Source organism: Schistocerca gregaria, chromosome 1, assembly GCF_023897955.1.
Source record: "Schistocerca gregaria isolate iqSchGreg1 chromosome 1, iqSchGreg1.2, whole genome shotgun sequence".
Lineage (NCBI taxonomy): Eukaryota > Metazoa > Arthropoda > Insecta > Orthoptera > Acrididae > Schistocerca > Schistocerca gregaria.
In genome coordinates this window covers 463,487,895-463,506,476 of record NC_064920.1, presented here as the reverse complement: position 1 = coordinate 463,506,476, position 18,582 = coordinate 463,487,895, and the positions used below count along the sequence as shown (strand labels likewise).

At 39.9% G+C, this 18,582-nt stretch overlaps 1 protein-coding gene across 3 annotated transcripts in view; it reads right to left on the bottom strand.

Annotated features, from left to right (window-relative positions):
• The window catches only part of LOC126352582 (pleckstrin homology domain-containing family D member 1-like), a 184,620-nt gene that overhangs the window by 48,884 nt on the left and 117,154 nt on the right, over positions 1–18,582 (bottom strand). The window lies entirely within an intron of this gene.

Below are 18,582 nucleotides of genomic sequence, written 5' to 3'. Positions count from 1 at the left end.
ATTTGATTAAGTACACAGTGCATTTTGAACCCTGCGGGTCCATCATCAGGTGTCATTTCTCTTAATACATGCTTTATTTCTTCTCTTGAATATAGTACTAGGAACAGAAAGTTGGCTGAAACCAGACGTAAACAGTAATGAAATCCTAAACTCTGATTGGAATGTATACCGCAGAGATAGGCTGGGCAGTGAAGGGGGAGGCGTGTTTATAGCGATAAGAAGTGCAATAGTATCGAAGGAAATTGACGGAGATTCGAATTGTGAAATGATTTGGGTGAAGGTCACGGTTAAAGCAGTCTCAGACATGGTAATTGGATGTCTCTATAGGCCCCCGGGCTCAGCAGCTGTTGTGGCTCAGCACCTGAAGAATAATTTGGAAAATATTTCGAGTAGATTTCCCCACCATGTTATAGTTCTGGGTGGAGATTTTAATTTGCCAGATATAGACTGGGAGACTCAAACGTTCATAACGGGTGGCAGGGACAAAGAATCCAGTGAAATATTTTTAAGTGCTTTATCTGAAAACTACCTTGAGCAGTTAAACAGAAAGCCGACTCGTGGCGATAATATATTAGACCTTCTGGTGACAAACAGACCCGGACTATTTGAATCAGTTAATGCAGAACAGGGAATCAGCGATCATAAAGCGGTTACTGCATCGATGATTTCAGCCGTAAATAGAAATATTAAAAAAGGTAGGAAGATTTTTCTGTTTAGCAAAAGTGACAAAAAGCAGATTACAGAGTACCTGATGGCTCAACACAAAACTTTTGTCTCAAGTGCAGATAGTGTTGAGGATCAGTGGACAAAGTTCAAAACCATGGTACAATATGCGTTAGATGAGTATGTGCCAAGCAAGATCGTAAGAGATGGAAAAGAGCCACCGTGGTACAACAACCAAGTTAGAAAACTGCTGCGGAAGCAAAGGGAACTTCACAGCAAACATAAACATAGCCAAAGCCTTGCAGACAAACAAAAATTACGCGAAGCGAAATGTAGTGTGAGGAGGGCTATGCGAGAGGCTTTCAATGAATTCGAAAGTAAAGTTCTATGTACTGACTTGGCAGAAAATCGTAAGAAATTTTGGTCCTATGTCAAAGCGGTAGGTGGATCAAAACAAAATGTCCAGACACTCTGTGACCAAAATGGTACTGAAAATGTCTTCTTCCAAAGCTGTTTCACAGAGGAAGACTGCACTGTGCTTCCTTCTCTAGATTGTCGCACAGTTGACAAAATGGTAGATATCGAAGTAGACGACAGAGGGATAGAGAAACAATTAAAATCGCTCAAAAGAGGAAAGGCCGCTGGTCCTGATGGGATACCAGTTCGATTTTACATAGAGTACGCGAAGGAACTTGCCCCCCTTCTTGCAGCGGTGTACCGTAGGTCTCTAGAAGAGCGAAGCGTTCCAAAGGATTGGAAAAGGGCACAGGTAATCCCCGTTCTCAAGAAGGGACGTCGAACAGATGTGCAGAACTATAGACCTATATGTCTAACGTCGATCAGTTGTAGAATTTTGGAACACGTATTATGTTCGAGTATAATGTCTTTTCTGGAGACTAGAAATCTACTCTGTAGGAATCAGCATGGGTTTCGAAAAAGACGGTCGTGTGAAACCCAGCTCGCGCTATTCGTTCACGAGACTCAGAGGGCCTTAGACACGGGTTCACAGGTAGATGCCGTGTTTCTTGACTTCCGCAAGGCGTTTGACACAGTTCCCCACAGTCGTTTAATGAACAAAGTAAGAGCATACGGACTATCAGATCAATTGTGTGATTGGATTGAGGAGTTCCTAGATAACAGAACGCAGCACGTCATTCTCAATGGAGAGAAGTCTTCCGAAGTAAGAGTGATTTCAGGTGTGCCGCAGGGGAGTGTCATAGGACCTTTGCTATTCACAATATACATAAATGACCTGGTGGATGACATCGGAAGTTCACTGAGGCTTTTTGCAGATGATGCTGTGGTGTATCGAGAGGTTGCAACAATGGAAAATTGTACTGAAATGCAGGAGGATCTGCAGCGAATTGACGCATGGTGCACGGAATGGCAATTGAATCTCAATGTAGCGAAGTGTAATGTGATGCGAATACATAGAAAGATAGGTTCCTTATCATTTAGCTACAAAATAGCAGGTCAGCAACTGGAAGCAGTTAATTCCATAAATTATCTGGGAGTACTTATTAGGAGTGATTTAAAATGGAATGATCATATAAAGTTGATCGTCGGTAAAGCAGATGCCAGACTGAGATTCATTGGAAGAATCCTAAGGAAATGCAATCCGACAACAAAGGAAGTAGGTTACAGTACGCTTGTTCGCCCAATGCTTGAATACTGCTCAGCAGTGTGGGATCCGCACCAGGTAGGGTTGATAGAACAGATAGAGAAGATCCAACGGAGAGCAGCGCGCTTCGTTACAGGATCATTTAGTAATTGCGAAAGCGTTACGGAGATGATAGATAAACTCCAGTGGAAGACTCTGCAGGAGAGACGCTCAGTAGCTCGGTACGGGCTTTTGGTGAAGTTTCGAGAACATACCTTCACCGAAGAGTCAAGCAGTATATTGCTCCCTCCTACGTATATCTCGCGAAGAGACCATGAGGATAAAATCAGAGAGATTAGAGCCCACACAGAAGCATACCGACAATCCTTCTTTCCACGTACAATACGAGACTGGAATAGAAGGGAGAACCGATAGAGGTACTCAGGGTACCCTCCGCCACACACCGTCAGGTGGCTTGCGGAGTACGGATGTAGATGTAGATGTAGATGTATTCCTGTCTCGAAAGGGTTTAATGTTAGGTTATGAATTTTGTAAGTCAAATGCGGAAAATATGTGCAAAATAGTAGAAAAGTAAACTTACCACACAATCCAAGAAAAGCGTTTTTAACATTTTAGCACCAGCTAACATTCTTTTCTCCATCGTTTTCATACATGTCACTCCATTCAAGAGGCACAACAAGGGATATGAAGCACTTCCGACACCACTCTTTATCGTTATTAAACCTACATATGTATTCTTTTCAAAATAGTAAGAAATTTTGTCCATAGATTTGTTATAAACTAGTATTTATAATCAACTGAAAGAAATACATTATCTAAATATTAGCATAAAACCTAAAGTGCAGCAACATTTTGACAATTATGTATTTCTTTTTTATCACCAGGATGTATCTGCTCTATTACACACTCACCTCAATTGTGGGACTAAAAAGTGAATTATAATTTCCTTTTCATTCTATAAAAAATTATCCCAAATCTATCCCAATAATAGCACACACACACACACACACACACACACACACACACACACACACACACACACACACACACACACACACACACAGCATGATTTATGTGTTTATTTTCATCAAGCAGAGAAGTGAGTCACAATAAGATTGTTATTGGTTGAACATCACCTTCTTCCTAATTTTCCTCAAAGTCAAATAAAAAATTTCCTACACCAACTGTGTTCACTTTCCACTCACAACTTAGTAGCCGCACGATGCAAGTTAAACACCATACAATGTAAGCTACACACTGAATAAAGAAAGAAGCCTATGCATAGCTGTGGAATAGTTGTATGCTTCACAAAATTATTGCAACACATTCAGAGCAGGATTTACACACACACACACACACACACACACACACACACACACACACACACACACACACAAAGGATGGCCAGTAAGCTTTTCAATACGGATGTCAACCAGGCTCGAACTCTTACAGGAATCAGTGAAATGATGCGAGTAACGAGGATAATGAGCAAGGGGCACTAAATTAGTAGTGTGTGGATAAGTCGAGTATCTGTGTCCAACGAGAAGCGGGCTAGGGTAGTGCGTGCAGTTGAAATGATCACTTTGTCCCCATGGCTTACTGCTCAGAGCATCTGCCTAGTAATCAGGAGAGACAGGTTTGAATCCTGCTCCAGCACAAATTTTCAACTTTCCCCATTGATTTATATCAATGCCCATTTGCAGTGAATGTCTGTAATTCCTTTGTGTTTTAATTTAAAGGAAATGGGTCACTAACCTCCTCTACTTCCTGTGAAGGGTGCTCATGCTCCGTAATAATATCTACTGCTGATATTAAGAGCCAGTTTCAGTGAAAGTGTGGTCTATATAACACAATAGAAGACACAGAAATTGTCTTCATGTCAACTTTCCCTGTTTGGCTAAAGTTCAGAGTGGGATTCTGCTTTCTGGTCTTTAACAGGATCCCATCATACATAATGCAAGAAACTGAAGATTCCTACAAATTAAAATTTAAAGTGAAAACATTTATCTGTTTTAAAAATCTGGTAAACTTGATTACAGGTTTGAAGACTCATGTTGTTTTGCACAAAGTAGAAATCTTCATATCAAACAGGTAGCTATAATTATCATCTCTGATAAATATCAATGCTGCCATGTAAAGATTGCTCTAGTAATAGCTGTCAAACAGCAGCTGTTTAATATAACTGAGAGGTATCAACCATTTTTCCCTACAAAGTAGCAGCTTTCCCAATTACTCTGCTGTGTTAAATTTAACCTGTCTAAGAACTAACACAACTATTACTACTACTACTAATACTAGTAGCAGCAGCAGCAGCAGTAGTACTTGTTGTTGTTGTTGTTGTTGTTGTTGTTGTTGTTGTTGTTGTTGTCGTCGTCCATTGTTAAGGCCATGTCAGGTTTATCTTTTAATCGCTACTTCAGGGATATGACAGAAACGATCATTTGAAGCAAAAAACTTCATATGAGCATATGCCGTATCCCAAATGGTTTCCATGCATTGTTACTGATTTTCTTTATCATTCAATGCATTGTCAGGTATACACAGGTACACATGTACAACTGTTAGTAAACCTCACAAAATGCATTTTACAAAGTATGAATTCAAAAATATATATTTTGACACATTCATCTCTAAGCATTATCACACACAATACATTACAGTTGTATAGTTCACAATAAATGTTCAAGTATCAAAGTCTCAAATACACTGCGTTTTTGCACTCTTGGGCGAACATGTGTTCATGTGTTGCTTGTTTGAGGCCTATGCATGTTACGTAATGATGCTAGCAGCATCTGTGATGCAAACCAGCTATGCATATACCATATTCACCTTTCATTTGTTCACATCAAACTTCATCCAACCCCATAAATAAAAATCTAAAGCTGTTAGGCTGGGGGATCTGGATGGTCAGTTGATTGTACTACTGTGACCAACTTAGTAATCAGAGGAAGTGCGGCTGACGTTTTCCCTCACCCACCTGCTAAAATTTGGAGGGGCTCTGTTGTGCTGCAAATATATTGCAGTCTGAGTGGCCAAAAGAATATCCTCAAGATGTGCAACAAAGGAATTTTCTGTCCTATCATTTGCTCTTCTAAAATGACAAACTATCAACAAGTTACCGATTATCCTCTACCAAACACTGATTGAAAAACAAATTTGAAAACTGGTTTCCACTGTAGCATATGTATTTTCCATTGACCATAAATGATTATTACATGTAATTTTGATTCCATTCCATGTAAACAAGGCTTCATCAGTGAATAGTATTGGAAGCAAATGAAGATTGTCATTTATTCAAGTCCTTTGGTATTGCCATCAATATGAAGATTGTGGACACGCTGTATGTGAAATGTGTATAAGTTTTCCACATTTAATGTTTGTGGGACATTGATATGAGCAGAAAGTCACTGTGTGCTAGTTGTAGGACTATGCTGCATCATTTCAACAATGAGTTGCTATTGCTGCATAGGTTGTTGAACTATATGTTCAGAAGAAAAATGTGACTTGGAAGAATACTTGTTTCACACAATGTGTTGAAAACTCTGGTAAACACTCAATGAACAGGAATTCAATGTGTCAGAAAGTGCCAACAGTATTCTTCAACAGCAGCTGGAGCACTACTGTCGCAGAAGCCATAAACATACACCATATCTGTATATTCTTAATGAGTGCAGATGTGTGGCATTTTTGCCAGCATGTTTACAAACATAGCTAATTAATGCTTCTCTCTGGCACACACTCAATCCCTCACACCACTTCACTCATAATACACCATAGGCAACTGCACATCAATGGGCTACTTTTATAGTAGAAAAACATCTTGAGCAACGAAGCTGAAAGCAATCAGATAGGTTCAGATAGAATAAAACATCAAAAAGATTAGGTGGTCTAACTAATTAATGGAAAATCTCATATAAAGATGTGAAACAATTACTAACAAAGAGATAGAGGGGCTGGCCAGTACTTACCTCAGCTCAGTACAGCTGATAGAAACACACACACACACAAAAAAAAAGAAAATTTAAGTTCCTAGCTTTCGGAATAAATGTTCCTTCATCAGGGAGGAGAGAGGGGAAAGAAAGGGAAGAAGGGAAAGTGGATTTAGTTACTCACAACCCAGGTTATGAAGCAACAGGGAAAGGAAAACAGGTAGGGTAGCAAGGATGGAGGCATGGTTGTCAGAGGGAAGCCAAAGATATTCTACTGTAAGTACTGTGCCAGCTTCAAACCAAAGAGGATGCATACAGAAGTAAAGAGGTGTATAGTATAAAGATGTAGGATGACAACCATGCCTCCATCCTTGCTACCCTCCCTGTTTTCCTTTCCCTGTTGCTTCATAACCTGGGTTGTGAGTAACTAAATCCACTTTCCCTTCTTCCCTTTCTTTCCCCTCTCTCCTCCCTGATGAAGGAACATTTATTCCGAAAGCTAGGAACTTAAATTTTCTGTTGTTTTTTTGTGTTTCTATCGGCTGTACTGAGCTGAGGTAAGTACTGGCCAGCCCCTCTATCTCTTTGTTAGTAAAAGATTAGGTGGGTAAGACACATACATGCATGCCACTAGTCCAAAACCAAATGTAAATTAAATGTGTTCTATCTCAGAAACCATTCAAGAGTAGGACAGACTTATGTCCATACGAAGATTTTTGCTTCAAGTGAGCATTTCTGTCATACCCATCAGTGACCGTTACTCCTGGGTTGCATATCATGACCCATTTCACATTTATGAAGGAGGCTCTTCATAATTAGGTTTATGGGACATAATAAATAAATCACTCATATAGTGAGATGCAAATAAATAGAGTTCTACTTCAACCCAAACATTTTAGAGATGAATGAGATAGTTGTTTAATGCACCCTGTGTAGTATTTTGTCTCCATACACACTTCAGTTCACTACAGTTTATATCCTAGTTGACACAAAAGTTTTCTGGGTGCGGTACCATGTAATGTTATAAAAAACTATTACTGATTAAATCAATGATTTGGCCATGCCATGGTTACAGAGACTTTCTTCCAGTTTTTCTTCCTTAAAAAAATAAAATAAAAATAAAAAATAAAAAAATATTTTAAAAAATAATATGATGCAGTACCATACCCAGAAAACTTTTATGTCAACAGACTGGATGTGGAAGCCCGTGCACTTTACTGCTGTATTCTATTTCTAATGGACTGGTGTGGGGATGAGTGGAGGGAGGGAGGGAGATATAATATAATAACTTTTCAAGTGTTGATGGTCCAACATTTGGTACGTGACTCGTGATAGTTGTCCCCCTGCGTAGGTATCCTCTCTGGAACATGGCGTACTTGGTTTCTACTCACTATAAAACTCTCATACACTTCTAGCAGTGATTTGCTACAATACCTCTAAACCTCTCATTTAGCCAAATGTAGCATTACATGGCTGTTTGTTGGGAGAAAAAACTATGGCGTTAGGAACTGCTGCATAATTTATGTTTGTTTGCTGGTTGGTTTTAAGTATCAAAATAATTTGCTTATGACAAATATTCAGTGGGTACCATCAATTCTCTGTGATATAATAAGCTTTTTGCACCTGTAAAATTTAATTCTTGTGGCATGACATCTTGAAACTGACCAACCCAATAACATAAAAAATAGCAATCTTAATATTCTTCCCCCCACCCACACCCCTGTACATAAATTTCTGCAGATACCCTTATCTTCTTGATCAAATAAGAAAACACTACAATGGCAGATTCATATTTGAACAAGTCAGCACCTCTCTGTTACACTATGATACCATGCTGCTGGCAATTCTTTCAAAGACTTGAAATTTACAAGTGCAGTTCCACTTCAAAGTATTTGAGCCTTATTTATGGAAACATGTCATGCAATAAAACTTACACTAAAGGATTCATTCAGATAAGTAATGTACACACACACACACACACACACACACACACACACACAATTATCTGTATATACTTTTATTCATAGCTTTGTAAATAAAACAGAAAGAAACTTCCACATGGGAAAAATATATTAAAAACAAAGATTCCAAGACTTACCAAGCGGGAAAGCGCCGGCAGACAGGCACATGAACAAAACACACAAACACACACACAGAATTACGAGCTTTCGCAACTGGCAGTTGCTCCTGACGAAGCAACTGCCAGTTGCGAAAGCTCGTAATTCTGTGTGTGTGTTTGTGTGTTTTGTTCATGTGCCTGTCTGCCGGCGCTTTCCCGCTTGGTAAGTCTTGGAATCTTTGTTTTTAATATATTCATAGCTTTGCATTGATTAAATTTTTTTTAAATCATTTTCATTCATGGCTGTAGGGTACCTTTCCCTGTATTGTGTGAGCAACCTATCATACGATTTATTCTCAATAATTCTGTTTTTTTGTATTCATCTGCCCTAACTTCCACCACAATGCTGGCAATGATTTAAATATTTGATGCATCCTAGTAAGAACACTCTTTAGTCTTGTTTTAAATTCATTTTCAACACAACAACAACAAGCAAATACAAAGGTGCCCAGAAACCATAATGTGCAAGAGACTGGCAATACTGGCCACAGATGGCACAATACTTCCAGGCAGCACAATATATTTCAAAGTTTTTGGTGTGCTCACTATCATTGCACATCCTTACAATCTAACCACCACACTTTCAATATTATTGCACATCCAGAAATATTGTGTAACAATATTGATCATGTAGGGACTCCTAATAGAGAGCAACTGGAGGAGGAGGAAGTGAACCAGAAAAGAAATGTGTAACCAAATATTAGTGAATTACAGATATGAAGCCCAGAATGTGATAAACCTTGCTTAATTGTTGGGGATTATTTTCAAAGTGTCTAATATGCTTCTTGTTAACATGTGTGAGCCTTCAGGGTCAGAGAATAAATGAGTCAATTTTTCACTACCAATGCATGCCAATCACTAAACAGACACAAACACAAACTAAAAGCTTTTGTGAGATTTTAACTGCATGCTCAAAAGTGAAGCTCAGCATACTATGCCAAACAAACATCCAAGTATAGAAAAAATATCTATTTTTTCGTACAGGACAATATTGAGATCTTCAATTCAAAATTCCCATACTACCACAGAAATGGACAAAGCAGAATTGGTTGTGTGTACACATCTCTACACACAATAACAACAAAACAAGTTTATGTGGAATAATTTTATACTGCTGCAGTTACTTTTTACTAATATTTTATTAGCACAATGCAATTCTGCAGCATGCTGCCATAGGTTAGGTACATAACCTATCAGCTGATGTGTAAGTAACTGTACAATGCACCTGATGATGGCAGCATGCTGCCAAAATGCATTGAGCTAATAAAATATTAGTAAAAAGTGACTACAGCAGTATAAAATTATTCCACATAATCTTATAATACAGTCGCAGACCTCAAACAACATTCATATAACATGGATAAATTTAAACAAAACAAGTAACAAAATCCACCAAATCATTTGTGTTTCAGGATCACTACTGATTTTTACTTTTTTTTACAACTATCATACAAATACAAAATGACAACCAACTTTCATAATCTGTAAACTAAACACATAACGTCCATGAGAGCCTGCCGTTCATGCTGTTAGTCCCTACACATGACAAGCAGCTGTCATGAACTGCAACAGCTTTTGTAGTACATGGATGGATAAAATGAGTTATCCAGTGTGTTCTAATAGAATATAATACAGTGAAAGTTTTTATGAAAACTTTTACTAATGAGCACAACACCACATGAATGAAGAAATGACATCATTCCATTCTTTTTTAAAGCACTGAGGTTAACAATAAAACAATAAACGGAATTCATGGAACAAATGGACAATGAATTGTCACACAGGGTACCACTGGAAACAACATTCCATAATTCTTGCCAAAGATAACTGACTCCACTGGAGTTAATGTATTCTGAAGGGACACATCCACTGTCTTGAAGACTATTCTAAGAAGAAATGCCACTCAGACAGACACTCACTAATACAATTTTCCAAACAATATAGTGAAATCATAAAGAGATTAACAATGATAAATTAAATTACAACTGATACTTAGATATCAACAACTGTTCTAGAATGAATCATCATCCTCATGCAAAACTTCTGCTGAAGATCTCTGGTTTTCCTCCATCACCTTGTACCAACATTATGGAACAGATGTATTCTTTGAAATAAATGTAATATGTTAGGACAGAAGATCACAAAATAACTGTGATATTCATGACAACTTTACCAGACAAAACAAAAATCACCCAAATCTACACATCCCTATGCTGAAATGGTACTGTCTGCATGGGAGTTAAACATTATAACGAACTTTACAAAAACATAAAATAAAATACTGAGATCAAAAACTCTGGAAGTTCTTTACAGTCATATTTACAACATCATTGGTTTTACTACAGTGAGGAATACTGAAATATATGAAACAGATTATTTGTAATTTTAAATATGTATGCATAGAAATCACTTTCACCTTTGTATACATATAAAGTGGCTTGTCCATAGTATTATGTATAAGCTGCTTTGGTAGACAACAGACCAAAAAAAATACAATATAATCCTAAGACTGAAAAGTGGTGAATATTTGATCAGACACTGCAGGTATATAATATTTTTTGAAACAAACGGTAAGATTACTCTTACTGTTTTGCCACCCACCTATAAATGATTATGGGCAAAGTAATCAGCAACTGTCAACCCTGTGATGTTTCTGAAAGATTCAGCTTTGATGCTTCATTTGCCTATTGTGATTGCATAGCTTATGCAGAAACGGATGAAAAATTCACTAGCTGTCCTCTCTTTAGATTCTCAGAAGGTTTTCAATAGGTGGACCAAGAATACTTCAACATACGGCAACAAAATCTGGTATTAAATGTTTCAAGAAAGTAAATATAAAATTCTCAATTACTGGTGCTTGCAAATGGTCAACTTATGAATCCATCAAGATACAGAGGTCAGACAAGGGCCCCAATACCAATGGCACTCGGGTAATTACATTGAATCAGTTATTATGCAAACATGCTACAATATGCAGAATCAAGACTGGAGAAATATGCACAGCAAGCAAAATACATTAATGCTCAACATATTTTTATAAGCTGTCCAATCAAGATTGGATAACTCATCTAATACTTTAAACGTACGAATGCACACAAGCTTTTTGAAAATTATGTCTCACATTAAAACATTCACGTTCATCTCGCTTAAGGCAGCAGCAAAATTAAGTGCCTCAAGAAATTTACCGTTCTTGCAGAATACTGAATTAACAAAAAAAATCTATTTCCTCTTAAAACACTGGAACATTGCACATATTTTTATCATCACAAAAGAAATGGTAGAACAATGGCATATGTGATATATTGTGGTGTGGAAACAGCTTTAAAGTCTTTTATGCAACATGTACATTAAAGAGAGAAAAAGAGGTCTTGATCGCACCCATATTAAGTTAAAATGTTCAGCATAATGATCCACCAAACATCACCTACAATAACAACATGACATATTTTGATCTACAGCTTAAGGTATTCAAAAATCAATAATCTGAAGCAGCACCAATAAACCCTTTTACACATCCCATATAAATTAAGGTTTCTCAGACAGTTCTATGTACAAAAGAGCTATGCATCTGAAGAAATATTCACTCAGAACCCTTGAGAGTGAAAATATTATATGAACCATTGAGAGGAAGCACAGCAAGAAAAATAGTTGTAAACAAAAAAACAAAACCCTCACAATTTCAAATTCTGCAGTTCGTGGTCCAGTGGCGAGCACTGCTGCCTCTGGAACATGGGGTCCCGAGTTCGATTCTCGGCCGGGTTGGGGATTTTTTCTGCCCGGGGACTGGGTATTTGTATTGTCCTCATCATTTCTACTCCTTCTCCTTCTTCTTCTTCTTCTTCTTCTTCACCACTACCACCAGCACCACTCGTGACAATGGCTAGATTGGATTGGGTTAAAAAATACTGGATTGTGTAAAAATTGGGACTTCGTATGAGCACTGATAAGCACAGGTGAGCAGCCCACAAACCAATAATCACCATCACCATCATCATCATCAGCAGCAGCAGCAGCAGCACTATCATCACAATTTCAGTGAAAAAATAACTGAGAAAATATTTCCAAATCATGTGCTAAACGTCTGTAACAATGAAACTTTCTGGCAGATTAAAACTGTGTGCCCGACCGAGACTCTAACTCGGCACCTTTGCCTTTCGCGGGCAAGTGCTCTACCATCTGAGCTACCGAAGCACGACTCACACCCGGTACTCAAAGCTTTACTTCTCCCAGTATCCGTCTCCTACCTTCCAAACTTTACAGAAGCTCTCCTGCGAACCTTGCAGAACTAGGACTCCTGAAAGAAAGGATATTGCGGAGACATGACTTAGCCACAGCCTGTAATAATATTGGGATTTCCTTAGTATGAAAGCTGTGAGTACCCTTGGAAAGGCATTCACCTATCTGTATATTAAATGATCAACTTATGAGATGAGACCTGTTCTTTGAAAGACATTTCTTTTATATAATTTACGTAACTGTAAAGATGCACATCTAGCGCGAATGCTAATACATCGATTGCGCAGTCAAAGAAACATTTTAACAGAAGCTGAACTGAACGTTCCGCTTCGATCTAAGTGAAAGTGTAAAGAAGGTCATCTGTAAGCCATAAAAGTGAGTGGTTTTGCCAGCGTGCAGACAACAGTTATTAATCTATAAAATTCAAGTAATTTATGTTCGATACTGTAAATCGGCAAGTTATTGTTATGAAGGTGTTGAACGGTCAAGAACTGTCTCGAAGGAAGGAGAAAAGTAATGACTATAATTTGTGATAAAAGCGTTAACCAAGAAACTAGTACAGGACAGGCTGTAATCTGATTGCACCATACAGTTAGAAAAGTACTTATGTAAGTTATACTGTTTATAAATAAGCCCTAATTGCTTGTGAGAATTATTAGAATATACTTAGTATTTACCAGTTTTCTTATTCTATTCTTTTCCTTTATTTTTTTTTTACCTCCATGTCATATTATTTTTGTAAATATCAATCAGCCTTTTACTACAGCAGAGAATACTGCGCCATCCTGGTCTTAGACAGAAGGCCGCTCGTTGTCTTCTATACAACTCATAGCTGCCCCATTTATTAATGAATTTATTTGCAAATGCAATTTTTTTCTATTTTTCATTGTTAAAGGTCCCTTAGGTGATTATAAATTTCATACTGATTACGTAAAGAAACCCGGGTTGTTGTTTTCCAAATAATAGAAGCCTTTGCATAATAAAAAACTAGCCTCCTCCTGACAACGATCAGGAGCCGACCAGAAGACGGACGTCTTCAACCGCTTTCGAGTTTCCTGTGGCAAAGCTGTGCCAAACTGGGAACACGACATTCTAGTATGAAACACAATATTTATATATCTAAAAACAAAGATTCTGTAACTTACCAAATGAAAGTGATGGTACGTTGATAGAGACAACAAAACACACACACACACACACACACACACACACACACACACACACACACACAAATTGCAAGCTTTCACAACCCACAGTTGCTTCATCAGGAAAGAGAGAAGGAGAGGGAAAGACGAAAGGATGTGGGTTTTAAGGGAGAAGGTAAGCAATCATTACAATCCCGGGAGCGGAAAGACTTACCTTACTCCCCCCAAGGTAAGTCCCCCCCCTCCCAAGGTAAGTCTTTCTGCTCCCGGGATTGGAATGACTCCTTACCCCCTTCCTTAAAACCCACATCCTTTCGTCTTTCCTTCTCCTTCCCTCTTTCCTGATGAAGCAACCGTTGGTTGCGAAAGCTTGAATTTTGTGTGCATGTTTGTGTGTCTATCAACTTGCCAGCGCTTTCAATTGGTAAGTCACATCATCTTTGTTTTTAGATATATTTTTCCCACGTGGAATGTTTCCCTCTATTTTATATATATATTTGGCCAATGAAGTTTTGAATTTTTGTACTATATGCAGGGCTAGCCATAGCATACCAGGCATTACACTCACAGATGTTCTATTGGGCTTGGTATGGCCCCTGCTGTACCTTATATAGTAATCAGTCTCTGGAAATAATTTTGCTTATCTCTTTAAACATGAACCACGACCCACTGCACATTTGTTAAACATCTCTTTCATGATGTGACTCACAGATGGAAGTGTACGAATAAATGTACTGCAGCCAAACGACTATAATTTGTTGGACACAACTGCCAAATTTAGTTATAAGGATCAAAGTGTCATTTATAAGAATAAATAGTAAAGTACAGTAAATAAATAATAAATAGTAATAAATACTTAATGAATCAAAAAGGCCATGGCCAACAAAAAATATCTTCCACAACAACAGTAACAATCGAAATATGGCAATATAGATGCCATAATCAGTAACTGTTTCACCTATGATGCATGAAAATGAAGAAATCATTAGCCAGTGGTAGCACCAATCGACATTTTATGGGTTATAAAACCGCTAGATGTAAGTACTATTGTACAGTCACCCAATATTATCAACAGTTATACATAATAATAGAAACAAAGATAACTAAGTTAAGTAAATGGCACAGGCGGCTGTGCCACCTTCTCTCAAGTTTCTTGCAATGTTTTCATACTGTGTGTCACTCTGTTTCTCATTCACAGAGTTTTCTGATAGGAAACCCTATGGTATCAGCCCAGCCCTTGCATGTGACATCATTGGGCACCATCTTCCTTTTGTTGGCCCTTCGGCTTCAGTCCAGTCACCACCAGCAGTCACAGCTGCCCGTCATGGGTGGCTCGACCAACCGTGCCTGCTAATGCCACAGCCACCATCTAAGCAGTCACTTCTGCAGTCATGGCCAGCCCTGTTGCGGTTGACCCTCCCAAAGCTGTTCCTGGTTATGTTGTTGCCACCACCATCACAGCTGTCCTGTGGCCGGCCTGACCGTCTCCGCTGATGACACCGATAGTGTCGTGGGTTCCACCAGGCCTTGGCACGTGACTTCTTGAAAACTCTGTCACCAGTCCTGCCTATTCCTGGCTTTCCCATCATCACCTACAGCTGATAGTGGCCATTCGCTTTTGTCCTTTTGTCAAGAAGATATCTCTCTCTCTCTCTCTCTCTCTCTCTCTCAATCTTTTACTGGTTCGGTTCCACATATTCATGCAACTTGTGCTGAGCTTTTGACTCTTTTCTGCAAAATGTTTTGGTTGTGTTACAATACTTGGCAAGATGTGATTGCTTCTCAGTCACTTGTTTACCCCTGTTATTTCATTCCAATCTGCTGTAGTGGCTGCTCGGTGTCTCCTCACTTGCATACTGCACTTCTCTATGATGGTTGCACTGTCTCTCTTTGGAGAGGAGTACAGTGTATGCAGGACTGGGCCCCTGCATATGTGGCCACTACCCTCAAGGGTGTGCTTCGCAGGTCAGGTATACACTCTGCTTTACCTCGGGAGTAAACAGAAGGTTCGCTAGGTTGTTTACCATCAAGCCTCATGCAGCCACCACAGCAAAAATGGTTCAAATGGCTCTGAGCACTATGGGACTTAACTGCTGAGGTCATCAGTCCCCTAAAACTTAGAACTACTTAAACCTAACTAACCTAAGAACATCACACACCTCCATGCCCGAGGCAGGATTCGAACCTGTGACCGTAGCGGCCGCGCGGTTCCAGACTGTAGCGCCTAGAACCACTCAAGCCACCACAGCATCTGGAGGCACAAACCATACCATTATATGATGCACAGGTCACAGTAAACTGTGTTGCTGTTGCAGGCATCTATTTGCATCTGCATGATCAGACGTCCATTTGACACCATGGCTGCATACCTCCACTGATGGGTACTTATGTCACCGCTAAGCTCCTCAACAGCTAGTTACGCTAAAAGGCACCAGATGTACCTCCCTGTCTCATGCCTTCACTGGGATAATCAGCCTCTAGACATTCTGTCAGCTGCTCCTGCACCTCGACCAGCATCTTGATCGCCCACATGTTTATAGCCTCACGGTACAGTGGCGCTAATCGTCCACAGCACCTCCCAATTTGTCACCACTCCCGATAATCATTGACATCAACACAGTGGGCACCCACCACACATCATCAAGATGGACCTTTGAGTTTTTGCTATTATATAAACCACTTGGCTAGGGATATATAAGTATTCATTCTTTTTTGTGTGCTTGTCACCAATTCAATACTTCTACTACTCAGTACATTATTTACAATCTACCATAACTTTCCTTTCCATTTTAAAAGATAATATTACACTTTATACACTCCTGGAAATGGAAAAAAGAACACATTGACACCGGTGTGTCAGACCCACCATACTTGCTCTGGACACTGCGAGAGGGCTGTACAAGCAATGATCACACGCACGGCACAGCGGACACACCAGGAACCGCGGTGTTGGCCGTCAAATGGTGCTAGCTGCGCAGCATTTGTGCACCGCCGCCGTCAGTGTCAGCCAGTTTGCCGTGGCATACGGAGCTCCATCGCAGTCTTTAACACTGGTAGCATGCCGCGACAGCGTGGACGTGAACCGTATGTGCAGTTGACGGACTTTGAGCGAGGGCGTATAGTGGGCATGCGGGAGGCCGGGTGGACGTACCGCCGAATTGCTCAACACGTGGGGCGTGAGGTCTCCACAGTACATCGATGTTGTCGCCAGTGGTCGGCGGAAGGTGCAGGTGCCCGTCGACCTGGGACCGGACCGCAGCGACGCACGGATGCATGCCAAGACCGTAGGATCCTACACAGTGCCGTAGGGGACTGCACCGCCACTTCCCAGCAAATTAGGGACACTGTTGCTCCTGGGGTATCGGCGAGGACCATTCGCAACCGTCTCCATGAAGCTGGGCTATGGTCCCGCACACCGTTAGGCCGTCTTCTGCTCACGCCCCAACATCGTGCAGCCTGCCTCCAGTGGTGTTGCGACAGGCGTGAATGGAGGGACGAATGGAGATGTGTCGTCTTCAGCGATGAGAGTCGCTTCTGCCTTGGTGCCAATGATGGTCGTATGTGTGTTTGCCGCCGTGCAGGTGAGCGCCACAATCAGGACTGCATACGACCGAGGCACACAGGGCCAACACCCGGCATCATGGTGTGGGGAGCGATCTCCTACACTGGCCGTACACCTCTGGTGATCGTCGAGGGGACACTGAATAGTGCACGGTACATCCAAACCGTCATCGAACCCATCGTTCTACCATTCCTAGACCGGCAAGGGAACTTGCTGTTCCAACAGGACAATGCACGTCCGGATGTATCCCGTGCCACCCAACGTGCTCTAGAAGGTGTAAGTGAACTACCCTGGCCAGCAAGATCTCCGGATCTGTCCCCCATTGAGCATGTTTGGGACTGGATGAAGCGTCGTCTCATGCGGTCTGCACTTCCAGCACGAACACTGGTCCAACTGAGGCGCCAGGTGAAAATGGCATGGCAAGCCGTGCCACAGGACTACATCCAGCATCTCTACGATCGTCTCCATGGGAGAATAGCAGCCTGCATTGCTGCGAAAGGTGGATATACACTGTACTAGTGCCGACATTGTGCATGCTCTGTTGCCTTTGTCTATGTGCCTGTGGTTCTGTCAGTGTGATCATGTGATGTATCTGAACCCAGGAATGTGTCAATAAAGTTTCCCCTTCCTGGGACAATGAATTCACGGTGTTCTTATTTCAATTTCCAGGAGTGTATTAATAAGTTATTTGAAATAATTCTACTTACCTCCTTAAACATGAACCAATACTCATCGCACAGTACTAATACATTCATTTCATGGTGTGAATCACAGGTGGAGATGCATCAATAAATGTAAGAGCCAATTGACTATAATTTGTCGGACATGATAGCCAAGTTTATTAATAAGGATCAAAGTATCATTTATATGAATTAAAGCCCTCACATTTAGCTACAACTACACAGTTAGAAAACCGGACCCATAATACTGGAAGATTTCAATATTCAATGTAAATTAAATATTATTAACATGTTAAGTTCTTTTTGGACATGTCACAGACTACAATAGTTTAGATATCCTGTGGTATGTCTATATTACTTCATGGAAAAGTTTACGATTTCATTTTTTTCACAGAAGTGATGTAAATTTCAACTTAAGTTCTACGTATATCTGCTGAAGGGCTGTAAACTCTGTCAGGTAGGTCCCCCCCCTACGGTCACATTATATTCACAGTTAATAACTATTAAAGAAAATTTTGTATATCTGTTACTTTTTTCAATAAAATACCACGATTTATTCTAGAAAGGTAAGTGGTAAAAGTGATAACTTTGAAAAAGTTTAATCTGATTAAGTTGTAAACCTTGTAA